A 22,007-nucleotide genomic window follows, 5' to 3' on the forward strand; every position below is an offset into this window, starting at 1 on the left:
TTAAAATAATTTCTGGGAACAGTCTGGGAAAAAAATATTCCAAATGTAATAGCTAATCATGTTTAAATAGAGATGATCTGGTCAAATAAAAAGCATGAAATGAAGTCTTCCATCTGCTCTTGCTAGTGTCATGTCTGGGTGATTCAGACTGAAGAAAGATGCATGTGTTGTGGTTAATGCCATGCTTTCCTTCAGAAGATCACAGTCATGGCACACAGCTGCTGTAGGGAAGACACTGACACATCAGTCCAGCCCAATATCCCAGCAGCCTTTCTGTGTGTCTCTTTCTGTCAGTCTGACATTAAACATTCAAAGCTGTGCGCTTGTTCAGGATGCCGTTCCTCATCATGTGAAGCTCTCTCAGGATTTCCTCTTTTTGTTTAGACACGAGCTGTTGTTTACAGGATGTACGAGGGTGCAATCAAAATAACGACAGGCCGCAAATCTTCAGGCCTCCAAACCCACAGCTTGATGCTCTGCTGAAGATACTCTGTTTACTGACGGGTCACTCGGTTTTACAACTACTTAAAAAAATATATAAAATAATAATAATAATAATATTAATAGTATTAGTAGTATTATGATTCATGCATTTTAATTTTATATGATAAAACCTGAGGAATATAATTTAAATATTCATTTGTGTATGATAATGATGCATTAAAAAACAAACAAAAGAAAACATTATTTTATTGTGCACATTATCTAATTTATTTTACATATCAGATCTCTATTTTTTCCATTTTAAATAATTATAGTAATGTTGTATTAATATTTATAGGTGTGTGTGTGAGAGAGAGAGAGAGAGAGATAACAAATAAATTAAAACATCTTATAGTTTTTTTATGTGTATATATGTAATCGTATATAATAGTAATATTATATATTTGTTTACATATAATGATAAATAAAAAAGAAATATGATGTCTATATAAGTTATTGTACATATAACAAATAACAAATATATATTTTAATATAAAATGTATAATATATAAAATATGTGTATGTATGAGAGAGAGAGACAGAAAAACAGACTGTTAGCATTTGTTATGCGTATAATATGTAATCATATATAATAATAGTAATTTTATTTCATTATAAAAATATAATTTCTTTTGAATGTTTAATATTTGTTTGTTTATACATTTATAAATGATGATATATTAATTAAAAATAATGATAAAATGATAATGTCATAGAATTCTATAATATATTACCATTTATTCTATAGACTGTTGATTAGACTAATTAACACAGATAAAAATAAAAGGAAATAATAAAAACAATAACAATTAAAGATTATAAACCTATATTATTAAACAAAAATAAAATATATTTTTTCTATTCATATTTATTCAATTATAAATATAAAAATACTGTATATAGACAGAGAGTGGGTGTTGTTTTTTCTTTTTTGGTGGATATCTTGAAATCTAAAAAGTTTTAGGCTACATGAAAGCTTGGACCATTTCTAAGTATTTGAAGTTCGTTAGCATTAATTTAGGCTTTTGGCTCAGTATGAAACCACAGGTAGGAGGTGTGAATGATCGCAGCTATCTTGCTTCAGTTCTTTGTTCTTTCTGATGATCTTGCATGCACACATGCTAATTGTCACCTGTCACATATACTGAAGACATGCACCTGGCCTGAGGTTGTTGATAAGTTTGCAGCTGCAAAGGCACAGAGCTTCACTGAACCCAGCCAAGAGCTTCACTGGAAATGATTGTGTTCTCGCTCATGCATGCACCAGCTCTTACAAATAACAAGAAATATGCTTATAAATGCAGGAACATAACAAGCGCATAGCGTGATTATTATTTCTGTTCTGTTAGTTGTTTTCTCTCTCTTGCTTCTGATTGGCTACAGGAAGGAGGTGTTTCTTTGCTTTGATGAGCACGTAAGATGCTTCTCAAACTAAAGGAAAAGACATGCTGAACTCTACAACACAAGAGAATGTGAAACCGCAAGCCGACCACAAAGCTTACAAACCTACATGCATTTGCGTACTCCTGTCACAGGCACGTTTAGTAGTGCATGCATCGTCATCCGTGGCTCTGGGAGGGTCTTTGGCAAGCTTTTTGTTTGTTTTTTTCTTGAACTACTTCTGCTCTGCAGAGATTGATTTAGATGATCAGACGGCTTTGGGCGGGAGGTTGCCGTAAGTGGATTTCAGAGGAAACGTAGTCGCTAGTTTAACCTACACCATTTTCACTTAACTGGAAGGCATTTTTCCTACACATCTTACAAGGAAGATGCCTGTGTTCAGATGTGTCTTCAAGATGTTGTCTTGCTGTTTGCCATTTATTGAATGGTTTAAACATCCCATCACAATTTTTATGTATACTTTAGATATATTGTGTATGAATACACAAACACACGTTTTAAATAATATCATAAATTATATACAGAGAAAATATATATTAAAAATCAATAAAATATAAATCTATTGTGTGTGTGTGTGTGTGTGTGTATAAAAATACAAATATGTATTTTCCTCAATAGCATACCTTTTTATGTTTTTTTTATAGAATATTTATTTTTATTTAAATGTTTTTTGTTTTATTATTTAATTTAAAATATTTTAATTTAAAATACTCTAAATAATCAATAATACAAATTTATAGTGAATATAAATATTTTTCTTCTCAATAATATACATTTTATAATGCACCTTTTATATATATAATTTATTTATAAAATACAAAATAATAAATCAAAAAATATTTTTCTCAGTAACATACATTTTATAATGCATTTTTATTTCATTTATTTTTAATATTTTAGATAGTTTTTTATTTATTATTTCATTAAAAATATTTGTTTTATTAAATTTAGAATAGTTGAAATAATAAAATTAATGAGTATAAATATATTTAGTTTTTTGTATTATTGCACACACACACACACACACACACACACACACACACACACACACACATATATATATATATATATATAGAGAGAGAGAGAGAGAGAGAGAGAGAGATTAAATATTTATAAACACAAATATTCCAGTGTAATTTATATTTTATGTATTTTATTGTATGTGTTGTTTTTATATTTTCTATCTGTTATGTTTTTATATTAGAATATTTTTTATAATATATTCATTTTATTTTGTAACATGACATTTCTCTTTTTATGTTTCTAGTTGTATTTCTAGAGTTTTGCATTCAGCTATGCTTTTAGGAAGATCATTCTCACTACAAAATGACAGCAACACAAGAGTCATTGTGTGCGTATTAAAATGCAGATTACACATGTGATATTTCTGCATTGTTAGTTCACGATACTAAAATCTGCATCTTTTCTGCGGAGCAAATTAACGGCACATCTTTCTCATCTTTCTTCACCACCCCCTCAGTGGAAGAATATTATCCATACTTTAGGCTAATAATCAGTGACTCATGTTTACTGATATCTGCGCACGTCAAGGCGCCGTTCGGTCGCCGGGACCAGCAGTCACCGGCTACTTACAGCCACGATGTGCCTCCAAGACATCGATCTCTATTACTAGACACTAACTGATTAGATCCACTCGGATGGCCTGATGTTGGTTTCTTTCGGTAAGAAGCAAAGGCAGGTGTTTATGCCAGTCTGATCCGTTTTGGGAAAGTGGCCAATTGCATCCGAATGAACTCAGCATCTAGCAAGCGCTGAAAACGCCCGCTTAACTCATCCGCTTTGATGTGAAGTGACTCGGCCTGATTGTTTTCCATTCATAAGTGATGAACACCAAAGGCTAGAGCCCCAGACCGAAAGAAATGCGCTCAGCTGGGAGCCACTAAACGTAATAATCATTAAATAATGACCTGCCAGCATTAAACAGATCCAGTGCAGTGGCCACAGCGCTCTGGAGAACCGTAGCGCTGCACTGTTTACACTACGAATGCGGTTGAGTTACACCACGTACTGTAAAGAGGGCCTGACTGCCAGTAACTCTAGTCACTTACCAACAAAAGCATCATTTCCTGAAAGCTCCTCCCCTCCCCTCCCCCTCGCTCAGCTCCCCTCCCCTCTCAACCACCTTTAGCATTGAGGAACTAAACCACAATCAATATGAGAGAACCTCCATGCACATACCTGTCAGTCCTCGTTGACTAGGAAGGGCACTGGGTCTCTCACATACCTGTTGTGCTGGCGGGAGAGCCCTCTTTCTTTTGCTCCGGGAATGTTGTTGCAGCTGCTGTGAGCTTGCACATGGAAAGGATCTGTTGTCTTCAGGAGGTGAATGATAGTGACTTGGACCCATGTCACTCATGCAGTTTTGGACTAAGTTTTATGCACAGCTGGGACGTCCTCCGCCCAAGGTAGGGCTCGTAAATCTCTTTAACGTGAGCCTTTTTTTTAGCATTTTAGGAGGTTGAAAATATGTTGTTGTCGGGTGAGAGATTCAGGTTTGCTTGCCCAAGGGAAGAAGCTTCTTGTCTGGTGCTCTACTTTGTTTCCCTCAGATTATTTCCTTGATGAGATAAGAAAATGATTTCCTTATCACTCTTCTTGTAGCTTCTGAAAATCTGCGATCTGTCGCACAACTGTCAGTTTTTAGTTTTCTGGCATTTTTTTATGATGGGTTTTTGATGCCTGTGTTTGTTTGCAGTCATGTTGTCAGAGTGACTGTAAGTAAATATATAGTAATTATATAGTTATTATATACAGAGAATATATATATATATATATATATATATTACTTTTTAATTAAAATTATTATTTTCTTTCATTTACCCAAATAATATGCTACATATATATATATATATATATATATATATATATATATATATATATATATATATATTTATTTATTTATTATTTTTATTTTTTATTTTATTTTTTTCAGTAAGAAATCATTTTATTTTGTACTTTTTATTAAACTAAAATTTTATTTATTTTTATTAATTGTGTAATTATATAAATGTATATATGATATTTAAATATATATAAATATTTAAATAATTTATAACACAATGTAGTATAGAAAATGTATTTAAATATAAAATGCTGTATTTATATGTACTTATTTTACATTTATTTAATTTGCATTATAAATAATTTATTTATATTATTTTTAAATAATCTGACACTGTATGATACAAAATATTAAATATAAATAATATATTTAAATATAAAGTTAATCAATCACATTTTACAGTGTAATTTCATTATAATTATTTTAACTTAAAATGTATTGTTTTAGCATTTTATTAATATTATTATTATTTATTTAATTTGTTTATATTTATATATATATGTGACAAGTGCTGGATTGATATTTTGCATTTACAACCATAATTCTGATTGCAAAAGCTGACTTGTAAGAATAATTTTGATAAACGTGAAAGCTGAGAGGTGGACACGGGTGATTCTTGGATTTGGCACAGTTTGGCACAATTATTGCTCCATTTGAATGAGGTCCTTTCTGCATTAGAGTTTGCATTTTGAAATCTCCTTGCTGTTAAAAAGCACCAATGATTGCATCAGTCTCAGGAAATGGATGAACTTCATTTTTTTTTGTAGCACACACACAAATCTCTTCTAGTTGTGGAAAGTATTTTAGATGAGAATGTCCTGTGTTGCATGAGTTTATACTGGAGGGTACTTCCCTTTATTCCGCTCATCAGGATTTTTGCGTTATAGGGGTTTGGGTCTCTATTTTGGGCCTAAGGCAGGGCGACGCTCATGATTTACGGGAACAGTGTGATGTAAAGTGCTATTAAGGCACAATGAGTCTTTGCTTCCCAAACCCACGACCTGCAGCGCTGCATGACATGCACCACATCTTCCTTGTGTTCAGATCTCCTCCTTGAACTTTGTCTTTTTTCTTCACTTTTATGTTCGTGTTTCTTTTAGTTGTCTGTTCTTTTACTTGTGTGTTCTTTCTTTGTCTGTTTTGTTTGTCCATCCTTTTTACCTTGTCTATTCTCTTTCTCTTCAGGTTTGCCAGTCTTTTGTTTGCCTTGTTTGTCCACTCTGTCTGCTCTTTCTCTTGTGCATTATTTCCTTTCTCCATTCTTTTTTAATTTGTCAGTTCTCTCGTCAATATTTTTTCTTTTATTTGTTTGTTGTGTCACTTGGGATTTATTCATCCATTCTTTTGTCATTTGTCTCTTCTCTCTTTAGGCTAGCCATTGTTCAGCCATTTTTCATTTGTCTATTTTTTATTTGTCTGTTTCGTTTGCCCATTCTTTTTTTATTGGTCTGTTTTTTGTCTCTTTAGGTTTGCCATTGTTTGTCTGTTCTTTTGCTTGCCTCGTTTATCCACTCCTTAATTTGTCTGTTCTTTCGCTTGTCCACTCTCTTTAGGGTAGCCATTGTTCATCCATTCTATCATTTGTCTGTTTCATTTGTCCATTCATTTAATTTGTTACTTTTGTCCTTTCATTTAATCTGTCTGTTTCGTTTGTCCATTCTTTAATTTGTCTGTTTTTTGTCCATTCATTTAATCTGCTTGTTTCGTTTGTCCATTCTTTATTAATATCTGTTCTCTCTTTCTTTAGGTTATCAGTTTTTTATGCATGTTCTTTTGTTTGTCCTTTGTCCAATCATCTGTCTTTCTTCCTTTCTGTCTTTCCATTGTTTGTTTGATCTTTTCGTTTATTTTTCCATTGTTTTGGTTGATTGTCTAATCTTTATCCACTTTCTCGTAGTTCATATATTCTTTTATTTGTCAATTCCTCCGTTCTTTTTCTTTCTGTGACATACTTTCTTTCTTTAGGCCAATTGCCTTATTTATTCTTTCCACTTGCCTTCATTTCTTTCCATTTTCTGCTTCATTTCATATACTTGTTTGCCATCTTTCTTTCAGTTGTTTGCCTTCTTTCTCTAAGCTTGCCATTGTTTGTAGTTTTCTTTCATTTGTTTGGACCTTTTTTTCAATTTGCCTTTTTTCTTTCTTGTAGCCATTAGCTTATATTATCTCTTTTTATTGTTTTTATTTTTTTTCTCCTCTCCTTTGCCATCTTTTTGATAATCCCTGCCCTTAATCCTTATCTTGCTCCTCCCTAAACAAAATAAACAAGACATTAAACACATCAGGAAGCTTGCTATGATAATCTGGCAGTGACGCTTCAGGCTTGTCTGCAGTTTTCCCGTCAGTGCTGGTTGGAAAGGTTCAATAACTGTCATGCTGTGGTGTAACTTGACACATTGTCATAATAATGAGGCTTTATTTCAGTACGGGAGTGTCAAGAGATGTTTGTGTGTGGTTTATTTTCAGAGTGCGGCCACCAGCTTGTCTTGCAGGTGCATCTTTTTTCCTTATATTTCATACAGGAAGCATTTGCGCAGGCTTACAGTAAATGATGCATTTCTGGTGGTCCCCACAGACGAGTGCTGCCACCTCATCTCTACCGAGTCTGTCTATATTTCCCCCGGCAATGATTAACAAAACTCTTCTACAGTAAATCACTGACACAGAGGATATATTTTGTCATTTTCTTGTCACTTCCAGCTTTTGGTCGTTGAAAATTTATGCTGACAATGCATGGTGTTGCCCACCGAATGAAAAAAAAAAGGCTTTAGGAAACTACCATCTTTGCCCAGTTCACCCCAACCCAAACACCTCAGTAGTCTTCAAAGAAGCCTTGATTTAAGACAGCACTGCATCCAAAAACCTAACAAAACTGAAATTGTCCGTTCACAAGGCTGGAAAGTGCCTTGCAGGATTTGTCTCTTAGGTTATGGAGTTCAGGTCACCCTGACGAAACTGTGGTGAGATTTTCCTCCATTTATGTGTTTTCTTTTGGACTACATTGCATTCTTGTAAATTCAGAAGTGACTCTATTAGACACATTGCTCAAGAAGTAACAATATGACAGTTTTAAAATATTTATATAAACATAATGTTGCAATTCACAACTATTTTGAAGCTTAACCTGAAAGTTATTTCTATAGAAATTCTACATCTTGCCCAATTATCTCCAACTGATTTAAAGTATGAAAATTACAATATAAAGTGACTACAAAAGTTAAAAGGAGCAAAATTATTTAAAGTTAAAGGGTTAGTTCACCCGAGAATTTAAATCCATCCCTCTTTATGTGACTTTCTTCTTTCAGAATAATCCAATTGGAGTTATAGTAAAAATAGTTCTTGCTCTTCCAAGCCTTTCAATGGGTTAAGTTGGTGTTTGTTGTCAACAGTTCAGAAGAAGTGAAATAAAGTGTCCCCTGTAGCAAATCCATGCGTTTTGTAAGATTAATATCCAAATTTCAAACGTAATAAACACTTTTTTTCTCACTTCTGTTGACTGTTGGGAATCAGAAAGAAATGCAGACGAATGTCAAAGTATATCAGCACTGCGTGGTTAGTGACGAGTATGGAGAGAGAGAACAAAACAAAATGCTGGTCACAAATTAGAAGCACAAAATGTCGGATTTATAAAGAAAAACATCTGAGGATTTCGAAATAAGCCAAGAGGACACTGGTTTTTCTTTGCTAAAGTAAGGAAACTTTGTTTCCTTTGCTCCTACATTTCCCAGAGGTGCGCGCAATGCATACGTCTTCCATCTTTTGCCTGCACGTCTTCCGCGTCCCACAATCAGAAGCTGTTTGAAAAAAAAAAGTGTTTACTCCATTGGAAATATGGATATTTATCTCACAAAAATGCATGGATTCGCTACAGGGGGCCTTTATTCACCCAACACTCATCTGTATTTAACCTCAGTATGATCTAAAAAAAATAAAATAAAATAAAACCATGCGGAAGTCTCATTTTGTGGTGGTTGCAGTTTAAAATTTAATTCTTATAATCTTAACTCAAGTGATGAAAGATTCTAAAGTAATCAGTGTTGAGTACTACTGTCAGATTAATGCTGCCTGGTTTACATGTTTGAAAATGGTTAACAGTTCATTAGAAAAAAAATCATTAGAAATTTAGAAAGGTATTCAAAAAGTAATCAAATGTAATCAGTTACATTAATAAAGTAATTGAAATAGTTAATTAGGGTAACTTGTAATCTGTAACCTATTATATTTCCAAAGTAAACTTCCCAAAACTAGTTTCAAGTAATAAGAACTGATATTGTTTTGAAAAGAATAAGAACAAAAGCAGCATTTAATGTCACTTGCTACTATCGCACTGTTTTGCATAATGCAAATGGTTGCATTATGAGGATATGAGTAAACGTTTTTCTTCATGGAAATTTAATCTTACATGGTGTCACTGGTGAAGGCTTTCTGTGCATAGTGCAGACTCGACTTCATGACAAAATTTGTCAATTAGTTGTTGCAGACTTACAGAAGTACAATGAAAGATCTAAGAAACCTTAGAACAATTAAGGATTTAATTGACCATTAGAAAATGAGCCTCAAACCTTGAGGGTTAAACTTTCACTGTGTTTATTTGCAGGCATTTTACCTTGTGATCATGTAAATTGGCTCAATTTAGTCTGGCAAATATCCACGGTCTCGCTCTGGAACAAAAGATGGTCTCATTCGGTTGAGGTCAACTAGTTCATGTGAGGTCGCTTGGTAGTTGGCAGAATGAATTCCTTTTTGTAAATTTTTTTATGTATATTTATATTCACCTTTATCAAAAATCTGTTAAAAGGGAAAATAAATCTGCTTAAATGTTTCTCATTTATAAGTTATTTCTCAAAATCTTTTATTTGTTAACAAATGGAAATTCCATTTTAACCTGTTAAATGTCACCCCGTCCCGTATACGGGACGCCTACGTTGACTATACTATATTACAATCAAATCTAATCTAATCTTGACAAACTATATATCGTTGGAAAGGTCTAAGACTCCCAAATATATATTTTACCAATATTGTTTGTTAAAAATTAGTAGGAAAAGTAATAGATGAATTTATGACAAGAGTGCACCCTCAGAAATCTACATTACAAAAGGAGCTTTGACCTTTGTTTTAAAAAAAGACTTCCTCGTTGCCTTTTTCTCTATCACATTATAGAAATCATCAGAAGTTATATATCACTTGAAAACATAAAATCTCAAAATTCATCCTTCAAAACCCATTTTAAAATCAGACATTGCATTACCATGTAAATGGTACATCAAAATCATGTTACAAAATGTTTTCAGTCATGAATTAAAAAAAAGGTATGTTTGTATCATGCACATTCATGTCTATCTTCAAAAAGGTGAGTGACAGTTAACAGGTTAAGCAAATACATTTCAGGAAAAGTGAAATATTAATAACATTCATCAATCCGATGGCACTCTGGCATCCTGAAGCAGGGGAATCCCTGTTTGCTGGCTCAGCAGCGGAGAAAAGGAGTGGAGAGAGAGGAGGCGGTCTGGCCTTCCAGGAAGTCTTGCCTTGTTCCTTGTGGTTTGCCTGAGAATGTACAAAGTCAAATTATGCCGTTGTCATTTGCTAAACAATATCAAAAGTCATTCCCCTTAGAGAACTGTAGTTTTAGTTTTTTTTGTTCTTATTGAAATCAAGTTGACTTCTGGGATTTCTTTGTTCCATTTGGCAGTGCTCTGCAAATGTGTCCTCAAAAGATCAAAGTAAGCATAAAATATGTTACAACACGATTCTGACAGCAAATCACGACCGCAGTCGTTTGATCAGAGTAAATGGGCAGGTTGTGACCTTTCAGAATCCACCCGGCTGATGGGTTTTGGCAGCATCTTCACTCCTGAATCGAGCGCTTCTTGGTTTTTCAGGGGGAGTGAATCAAGTGCCGAGACGCTCTATATCAGGTCCCTCCTGAAATGTTGCCATTCTATATATGGGCATAAAAATGTGTTTTTGTCCGTTGTCAAGTCATTCTGTGTTCCACAAGCACATCCTTCCCAGCACAATGAAATCAGTGAGCAACATCATTTGAATGCGGAAAGACAACTTAACCACTGCCTGGAGACAGGAACAGACTGTTGCTTAAACACTCGACTTATTATAGTGTGATTTAGGCCTAGACTTTTAATAAACACTGCTCCAATAAATGACATTTCAATTTTAGAAAGTTGGAAACAGTTGGAAATCTAACATTTTCGAGGGTATTTATGTATGAATAGTATATAATTTTAATTATTTATCTTTTAAATGTATTACAATTTTAATGTAGATAAAATAAAAGTATATATTATTTATTTTGTGTGTGTGAATATATATATATATATATATATATATATATATATATATATATATATATACACACACATTGTTTTTAATGGAAAATTTTAAAATAAAATGTGATATGTATGAGAAAGAGTTATGCATATAATTGCCGATTTCTGTTGTTCTTGTAAATGTTCTTGTAAATGTGAAAATGTTCAACTATATTTCATAAAAAGTTTGTATGTGTGTTTAAATATATTAAATATTCATGGACATTAAATTAAAGATTTTTAGGTCACTTTTTATTTTAAGGTGTGCTTGTCACACTTTATATGTACTTACTATTATAATAACAATTAATTACGCATAATTACATGCAAGTAATCCTAACCCTAACCAAATGGTAAGTGCGTGTGTTTATATATATATATATATATATATATATATACATAATGTAAACTGTAATGTCAAATTGGCTTACAATAACTACTGGAGCAATACGTAATCATATTCAATAAAGGCATGTAGGTGTTAGTTTAGAGACTAGCCAAACCCAGCTAATGTCAATCATGTTATTCACTGCGATCACGCCACCTATTGCTCTAACGTATACCTACTTCAGTGGTGGTGCGGGATGTCCAGATGCTTTACGAACTTCTGTTGGCTTGCTTTTTGTTATCTCTGCGTGCCTGCGACTTCAGTTCCCACAAAGCACATGATGAAGTGTGTTTTTTAAAAACTGTTTTAATACTATTCTTTGATCAAATTTCCTATTATTTTTTACTTGTGTTTTAATATGTGTGCTAATATTATATGAAAATGAAGAATTCTGTCCGGCTGTTGATTGATTTTCCATTGTTCTGCATTTCCCCAGCTAATTTTAATAAATAAGCATTGGCTGACATTGAGTCTGTGCTCTCCTCCTTTTCTTTTTCTTTTTCTTTTTTTTTTTACAGCATAAAATCAAATGATGATAACGTGAGTCAAGGTTAGACTATGGCATAATTGTGAATTATTTTTAGTGGAATTCATTGAGGGATTTGACAATTTGATTCATAGAATAAGTATTTCAAATAAGGCTATTGTATACATGCACGCACAAAGTTTTTTTTTTTTTAACCATCTTTTGGGGGTTTCTTGCTTTTAGACTAGTCAATTAGTTGGATACAAAACTTCAATATAAACAACATTCAAATTAGTCATTGCGCACATCCCTAATATATATATGCCATTTGTTTATATATAGGTGTATATATACACACACAAACACACATTTATTATTTTATATAAATTCTAATAAACATCTTATATATATATATATATATATATATTACATTGTTACAGTTTTTTAATAATGGAAAATGTAAAAAAAAAAAGAAAAAAGATATGTATGAGATAAAAAAAGAAATGATGCATGATGGCAGAGTTTTCCACTCTCAGTTTCATGTCGCTGCTTTTAATCTATATTTATAATCTCCATATTCAAGTATAGAGGAAGTACAAAACCTTTGAATTTGTGGCTTCTAACAAAACTAGCATGCATTCGTTTTTAAACCTTTCATCTTTATGAAAAAGCACGCAGTCAAGCTCCGAGGTTCTCACGATACCGCTGTGATCCATCTAGCATCATAAACATATACACACCTTCATTATTGCAACAAAGTCATGTTTCGCAGCAGCTCTGATTCAGCTCTGAAACAGCCTCTGTGCACATCCATGCACAAAGAACACAAGAATCTAAAGCACTGTGATATGATTATATCAGTACAAGTCATATTTTAGACTGTAAGGAGCTAATTTTGAGGTCAGCCCTAATCTGATTCACACCGAAAAATGGTTCCTATTAATGAAATGGATTGAATACCACAGCCTCTGGCCACCCTCCAGTTCCTGGTTGTTTACCGCTCACTGGTTTTCCTCGAATAGTGAAGAGTTCTTGGAAATCTTGGCTGTGCAAAGAGCGTCTCGAGCCCCTTCAGTTTCCCCATACTTTCCATTAGCGCACACATGCACTCTTTAACTACAAAAGCCTCTGATTCTGAGTGCATTGTTCTTCACAACCAAAGTATAATGCTGTGTTGTTGCGTGTGACATACCATCTACACTTCATCTTAATTAGACTGCGGGTTCAGGCTATATTCACTGTGTGTGTGCTTCACAGCCATCTCTAATCTGAACTCTCATGCATAGAGTTCTTTATGACATGACATCAGCTATACATCCATCCAAAGTGCACACACACAGCAGTGAACACACCCAAAGAAGTGGGCAGCCATTTATGCTGCGGCACCCGGCGAGCAGTTGGGTGTTTGGTGCCCTGCTCAAGGGTATTGAGGATGGAGAGAGCGCTGTACATTAACTTCCCCCACCTACAATTCCTGCCGTCCCCAGACTCAAACTCACAACCTTTGAATTACGAGTCTGAATCTCTAACCATTAGGCCACGACTTCCCACTGGGAAGAATGGTGAAACCGGATCAATTGCACCATTTAAACAGCATAATTTGTCTGCAATTTCCAACACATTCTGGTTTGCAATTAACATATGTGTTTCATATTCAGATACAGTATCTTAAGAAGTTTCATTCTTAAAGTGTGCTCACATTTACTGTTGCTTGTCGAAATTCTAAATCCAGTCATTCCGAATTTTCAGCTTCTGTTTGAGCTTTGCATAAATTCCTTAATTTATTTTTTTTGCTAATTTATTTATTGTATTTTCTTATTTGTTGATTCATTTTATTTATTGTTTTATTTTAAGGCTATTTACAAAGATTTTAAATTGTGTAGATCGTGCATTAATTGTTATTCATTATTTTATTTGCTTGATTTGTTTTATTTATTGTATTATTAATTTATTGTATTGTTTCATTATTTGTTTCATTTTAACTATCCTTCACAGTTGTTCTATAAACTTTACGTTCTATAAACTTCCCTCTGAGACTTTAATTAATTCTAAATATGAAGTATTTCACGAAATCTTCAAATGTTAACAATTTAGCTATTTTCGCTAATTTCGTGACCACACCTTTTGTCTCTCTGTAACCTTATGCAGTACTTTGGACCAGGTCAGCAAGTAAAATACTGATTGGTGAATTATTTTTCTTTTCTCTTCTCTCAGGACCTCCGTTGTCTGGATGATCTGGCGATCTTCTCCCCTCCGACCGACTCCTTAACCGAATACACTGTTAATAACTTAATTAATACTGACATGCCTCCCAACGTGCCTACGATATGGGACATCAAAACACCAGCATCAGTCCAAGAGGTGAGGCCAATTCCTGACACGCACTTATTCCAAATGCTAATGTTGAACTTAATCAATGGTTTTCAGTCGTTTTTGGCATCTATGCTGAATATTATTTCCGTAGTACGAGAAACCACACCTGTTTTGACACGCGCATGAACTGAACCTTTGTTCCGACTCTGATAGTAAAGCATGTGATCTTTGTGTTGGCTTTAACTTTTTCTTTCACTCTCTTTTGTTTCTCTTTTCCCTCTTCAGTTGAATCCTAACAGGTTCAAGGTTTAAACTCGTTAGATGACATCACTGCTATCATTAATACACCACCCATAGGAGGTTATCAGCAAATTGTATGTTTTTAATAATGAACATTATATATATTTTTAGAAAAACTGTAGCAGTAGTTGTAGTAAATACATTTTTATGATATATTAATAAATGTTTTTAAATAAAATAATTTAAATAAAAGCATACTAAAAATGTCATTCAAAATATTTGTATACAAATATAAATATTATTTCTTTAACATGTAAATGAGATTTCAGTGTCTATGTAAAGTCTTTCGCTTTCTGTTTTTCTTCTCAATCATATCACGTATTTACACAGAGACCCCAAACACAGCCAGAAGAGGAAGAGGAAGTCGAGGTTGAGGAGGCAGAAGAGCTGGGTCATGTTGACACCTATGCAGACTACAGACCCTCTAAATGTAAGCATTGATTTTTGCAATGCATTTTATGGCTTTTTGTGTCCTAATGGAGGATTTATATTGTTTTTGCATTCTCTTTTGCTATCTTAGCCAAGATAGGGAATATCCCATCCAGACCGAGTGGTGGAGACCAAACACTTTGTCCAGCGTACCTCCTCCTGATATCACCTACACCGTGTCCATCCCAGAGACCACCATAAACAGCGGACAGCTCTCTGCCTTGCAGCTGGAGCCATTATCTACACCTGCCAGGTACCCCGACCAGCTTTGCCTTTCTTGTCCCACTTAGTTAAACAACATGCACAACAAAACCTTAAAAGAAAATAATGGACTGAACTCTTTCACACAAAAAAAATTATATATATATATTAGAGGCTATTTACAAACGATTTTACATTTGTTTAGATCTTGCATACTTAAGTTATTTGTTTATTGATTGATTTGTTTTATTTATGTATTATTTTATATATTTTGTTTTCATTTATGTATTGGTTTAACTTTGAAGCTATTATAAAACATTTTAAATTGTTCACATTTGTCCTGCAGTATTTTTTTTTTGTATTGTGTAATTTATTTTATTTATTATATTATTTATGAATTGTTTTATTTTCAGACTATTTACAAATAATTTTAAATTGTTTAGATCTTCATTTATTCATCTATTTATTACATTTTATGTTTTGTGTCATTTGTGTTACTTATTGTATTATTATTTTTTTTTTCTTCATTATTTATTTTCATTTTAAAGTTTTATTATATATATATATATATATATATATATTATATACAGTCCTCACAGTCCATTAAGGCAGTATTTTCCAAATGTAAAATGTCTGTCAAAACGACATTATTTACTAATAAACTTCCACCTGAGACTTTAATTAATGCTACATATAATGAATTTCATGAAATTATAAATTTTTTATTATTTGGAATAAATAAATAAAAACATTTAATTAAAACAAACTTTTTTTTACTTAATTTAATATTGCATGTAAAAGTCATAAACTTTTATTCAATTGACCATTGGTATTTCTCTCATAATCTGCAGTTCCATCATAAAGATATAGTAAAAATCAGTATCATACTGATTGTTTGCAAATATTTTATTCTTTCTGATCATTAATATCGACTTCTTTATAACACTCTACAGCAACATGAAGTGATTCTGCAGAACAACCAGCGGGCCGGCTTCCTCATAGGGGACGGCGCTGGAGTGGGTAAAGGCCGCACAGTGGCTGGCATCATTCTAGAAAACTACCTAAAGGGAAGGAAGAAAGCACTATGGTAAGGGATCTCCAGATCCATCAAGCCTTACAAACTCGCACCGTTGACACCACAACAAAAGACGAACTCTAGATCCGATGCCTCATCCTCCTCATCTTCCTCCAGGTTCAGTGTCTCCAATGACCTGAAATATGATGCAGAGAGGGATCTCCAAGACATCGGTGCACCCAATATACAAGTGCATGCCTTGAATAAGGTCACTATTACTGTGCGGCTCAATACGGCAGCCCTGTTAACGGAGATTCACGTTTCTAGTGATGCACATTCTCACAGACTTTCCCCATGGCTTTTCTCATCGTGTCTAACTGTAACTCCATGTCCATGCAGATAAAGTACGGAGACACAGCTACCTCAGAAGGGGTCCTGTTTGCGACCTACTCGGCACTAATTGGGGAGAGTCAGGCGGGCGCCAACACCGAACGCGCCTAAAGCAGATCTTAGACTGGTGTGAGCCGGGTTTTGATGGAGTTGTATCCTTCACCTGCTATGTGCATAAACAGATTGTGTTGGCAGGAGTTGGCTAACTTTGTGTTGCCTTTAAACCTCTTGCAAAATACATGTTGTTTCCAAAAATTAAAGCAATATTACAAATTCAGTGTTATCACAAAAACAACATATAATACAATATTATTATTTATCCAAATTGATTACAATTCTGGAATTTGAAAAATGAGAAAACTAAAGATGACATACAAATCTGGAAAATTTGGTTTGGTTTTGTTTTATCAGTCCTCAGCGAAATATGTCGGTGATATGAGTGTGAACAGTGAAGTTGGTTTTACCCTTGACCCTAGACATAGATTATATTTGACGAATGCCACAAAGCCAAAAACGCAACATCCACAAAGATGGGCAAGGCCGTGCTGGATCTGCAGAACAAGTTGCCGTCAGCCAGAGTGGTATACGCCAGTGCCACAGGTGCCTCGGAGCCAAAGAACATGATCTACATGAGCCGCCTGGGGATCTGGGGAGAGGGAACGCCCTTCAGAACCTTTGATGACTTCCTCCACGCCATTGAGAAGAGGTTTGTAGAGGAGCACGTACTTGCTAGCTGGCCAGTTTGAAAACAGTCCTTTTTTGGATCTGTAATCTGAATGAACTCTTCATTGATAGGGGCGTGGGGCCATGGAGATCGTCGCAATGGATATGAAGGTCAGCGGGATGTACATCGCACGTCAGCTCAGCTTCTCAGGAGTCTCGTTCCGCATAGAAGAGATCAGCTTGGATGAAGATTTCAAACTTGTGTACAACAAAGCTGCTAAACTTGTGAGTTATGAGAATTCATCTTACTTTTACTTTAAAGAGATAGTTCACTCAAAAATGAAAATTACCCCATGATTTACTCACCATCAAGCCATCCCTAGGTGTACATGGCTTCTTCTTTCAGACGATCACAATCAGAGTTAGATTAACCTTTTGACACGTGGGTTTAAAATATACTATTTGAGCCCCCAGAGTGAGTTTTTTTTAGATGACTGTTATTTAAGAATGTATCGCCTTCAGACTATATGATTTTAGCACAATTTTTGCACGATTTGCTTGACGTAGGGTGTCATGGGGATTCGTAAATGACATGTTTAATTTTTTTCCGTTGTCCACAATGAGTCTATGACAACAGCCAATAGCAGCAGAAAAGTGCTTCGTACATGCTTTCAACATGCCGAAACGAAAGAGACACAACGTTATTGCTTCTGTTTGGTGTGATTTTACAGTAGAGGAAATGTTGTGGAGCTATGGCTACAGCACTCCCGCATTTATGTTTTCTCCAAGGATCACAGTGACAGAGTGGGAAAAAGTCAGTTAAAAACTATTTTACCTCAAAGAAATTTTGACAGTCCTCTTCATGCAATCCAGATTTGTGTCTGCTGTCAGGTTTTCTTTTTTGGGGGGCTTTTCCTGATGACAAGAGAGCAAACTGCTGTTTTCTAGCCATTGTTTGTTTGTGCTCATGTCACCTTCCTGTCTAGTCCCCGCGCTATCAATGACAGTACGCATGTCGTTAAAATCATGTTCTGGTAGAACGTGTAGTCTGTTTGTTGTTCAAGACACAGATTTTGGAGTCCAAATCTGATAAATGACTTAAATAAATAATAAGGGTAATAAAGTCCTTCTGAAGTGATCTGTTTAGTATAAGAAAAATATCCATATTTTAAAACTGCTTAACTGTAATCTCTAGCTTCAGCTAACTGTCGTCCTCGTGCCCCGAGAGAGTGGAAGACGAGAACCAGTTTTGTTTACAGTAAAGAAAACCAGTCTCCTCTTGGCTTATATTAAAATCTTCTGACAATATTTTTCTTAAAAGTACGATGGAAGAGAACAGGGACTAGAGCTGTCAAAAGTAGTCTTCTGAAGCCAATGTAAGACTAAAAATGTATCTGTTCAACTGATTATATGAAGTTGCTGAACATCTTTAGTCTCAACATTCACTTTCAGTATATGGAAAAATAGTTACTAGGCTGTATAGGTTTGGTGACTAAATGAGGACCGAATTGACATTTTGTGTGAACTGTCCCTTTAAATAAAGTACAGGAATACAAGTATCTAAATTGGTCTGTAAGTGGGTCATTCGTTTGTGTACTAGGGTTTGTTACTAGTAGTAGATTGTTACAAGTTACTGACTGTCTGACAACTTACAGTTTGTTCATTTGTTGTGAATCCATCCGCAGATTATTAACATAATTGGCTAATATTACTGGTTTAAATAAGTATTGTTTATCTTAATGGTTTTAAAAATATATATTTTAGGCATGCCAGTATGTCAGTGAATTTAAACTACAGTACTGCTTGCATTCAGAGTATAGGTGTGTGTGTGTGTGTGTGTGTGTGTGTGTGTGTGTGCGTGCGTGCGTGTGTGCGCCCGTTCATCTGTGTGTGTGTGTGTTTGAAGGCCAAATGCCACTATTGTTGTGCTTTTGTATGTTAAAGGAGATCGTTTTTAAGTATAATTGTTATTTTCTCCCCCATGCTGTCGACTTGGTATCAAACATTGTGTTCCTTTAGCGGTATTGTTACCGACTTCTAGATTTTTGGTATCGTGACAGCCCTACTTTGTATCTCCATATCTGACATACAAATCTGATATCTCATCTGCAGTGGGCGGAAGCTTTAGTCGAGTTCATGCAGGCTGCTGACGAGCTCTGCATGAGTTCCAGGAAGTCCCTGTGGGGTCAGTTTTGGTCGTCCCACCAGCGTTTTTTTAAATACCTCTGCATCGCCGCCAAGGTTCGCTGCCTTGTGGAACTGGCCAAAAAGGAGCTGGAAGCAGGGAAGGTCAGTCAGATTCGTATCCCTGAACTCTCTCTAATGATTAATTGTGTTGGGATAGGAATTTGACATTTCTTTGTGTTGCTCCTCTCTCTAGTGTGTCGTGATAGGGCTACAGTCAACAGGTGAGGCTCGAACCAGAGAAGTCCTTGACGAAAACGACGGACACTTAGAAAGATTCGTCTCTTGCTGCGGAGTAAGTGAATTTTAGGGGACCATTGAAACCTTTCTGAAATATATGGACACCTTATGACTACTTCTTTCCAGAGTAGTGCTCTTGCAGTTTCACAATGATAGAAAGGTTTCTCAATATGTGTTACCGTGTCTCACAGGCCATGCATCACTCTGAAACCCAGTGTCATCTGATAACAACCACTTCCTGAGGCCATCAGCCATTACACACACTTTTTTTGACATATGTTTGTGTGTTTTCCTCAGGGGGGTGTTTCGGTCACTGGTCCTCAAACACTTTCCGTCCGAGAAGCAGAGGAGAGAAAAAGGAGCGGGGAACAAGAGGAAACGTGAGTTGTCTCGCGCTTTAGTATCACTCTCCATACATTGGCGGTCTTATGTTTTAGCTTCATGGTTTGATTGAATGTTCTTCCGCAGGTAAGCCACGGGGACGGCAGCCAAAACAACCCCGGCACGGCACTGATGTAGCAGGAGTGATCAACATCAGCGATGACAGCAGCACGGAGTCTGACGTCTTGGATAGCGACTCCAACTCCTCGCCAGACTCCGTCCAAGACAACAACGACGATGTCATCTTCGTCGATCAAACCAGCTACCAAATGGGTACATTGAGTGTGTATTTCACGAAGCAAGTCTTATTATCTCCACGCTTCCTGATCATTTTCACAGTACCTTTAAAGGAAGCAAAAGCAATTGATCTTCGCTTTCATCCTTTCTTAGCACGGTTAGAGGAGAAGAAACAAGGGCTTCTCAACAAGATCGCTGAGCTGGGAAAAGAACTACCTCTTAACACACTGGATGAGCTCATTGATAAATTTGGAGGTCCAGAACAAGTATCCGAGGTCATTATTTAAGTATTTATATCCCTATACATAGCTATACCTTAAAAACAAGGTTGTGTCCCAGCGCTAAACATTCTTCGTGTCTGCGCGCACAGATGACGGGACGCAAAGGCCGAGTGGTGCGTCGACCCGACGGCAGCGTCCGGTACGAATCCCGCGCTGAGCAGGGCCACACTATCGACCAAATCAACGTCAAAGAGAAAGATCGCTTCATGAATGGCGAGAAGGTAGATCTCAGAAAGGAAATCTCAAATCATTCTGCTTCCAGTTCCTGATTTCTCAGTAAAACCTGACTTTACTCCCTTCAGTTGGTAGCCATCATATCAGAAGCGGCCAGTTCTGGGATCTCACTTCAGGCCGACAAAAGGGTGAAGAATCAGCGTCGGAGGGTACACATTACCCTGGAGCTCCCTTGGAGTGCAGACAGGGCCATCCAGCAGTTTGGTAAGCAGGCAGCATTACCTAATGTCACTTATTAAGTTTGTGGCCATGCGCTAGTTATTTCGTCTACTCTAAGTGGGTCAGTCCTCCAACTCCAGGCTAGATCACAAGTGCTGTTGAAAAGTGGTTACACTGTCAACAACCAAACACAGCGTCATCAATTCCACCTGCATCACCCAGCCACAACCTCTGTTATCAAAGCTCTCTTCCCATAAAGAGTGTCACTATACCGCAAACAACTAGCTGACAACACTTTCTGTTCTTCAGGTCGTACTCATCGTTCTAATCAGGTCACAGCACCGGAATACATCTTCCTGATCTCCGAACTGGCAGGCGAGCGGCGATTTGCATCCATCGTGGCAAAGAGGCTGGAGAGTTTGGTGCGTCCCTGACATGCCTACTCTTTGTATTTGTACTTAATTTGTATTGTACTTAAAACATTATTTTTACTTAAGCCCTCAATTCACTATTTCATTCCTGACATTTCTAACCGACGTGTTTGCTTTTCACAGGGAGCTCTGACTCATGGTGACAGGAGGGCCACAGAGTCTAGAGACCTTAGCAAATACAACTTTGAAAATAAAGTGAGTAACTGACATAGAACCGTGACTACTAAAAATACTATGATAAATCATGGACTAACCCATGGTCTGTTGCTCACAGTATGGCGCCAAAGCTTTAGATAAGACTACCAAAGCCATCCTTGGTCAGATCGATAGCAAGGTACCCCCTCCACAGGACTACCCTGGTGGAGACGCCATGTTCTTCAAAGGTAAACGTGTTTTGTGCATTACTCTTACTCGCATTAAGATGTGTATCAGGTAGAACCTTAAATCTCACCAATGCCTTCTAATCTTAGACATGAAGCACGGTATGATGGATGTAGGCATGCTGTGCAGTCAATCACGCCTGGGCATCAACACTGAAAAAGGTAAGGTTTCCACAAGAGACATATCACATGGCACCTGACGTATTTCCTCACATGCTATTCACATGCATACAGATATC

At 35.7% G+C, this 22,007-nt stretch overlaps 1 pseudogene; it reads left to right on the forward strand.

The window, feature by feature from the left end:
• The window catches only part of LOC113040088 (protein strawberry notch homolog 2-like), a 48,578-nt pseudogene that overhangs the window by 22,440 nt on the left and 4,131 nt on the right, over positions 1-22,007 (forward strand).

Source organism: Carassius auratus, chromosome 22, assembly GCF_003368295.1.
Source record: "Carassius auratus strain Wakin chromosome 22, ASM336829v1, whole genome shotgun sequence".
NCBI lineage: Eukaryota > Metazoa > Chordata > Actinopteri > Cypriniformes > Cyprinidae > Carassius > Carassius auratus.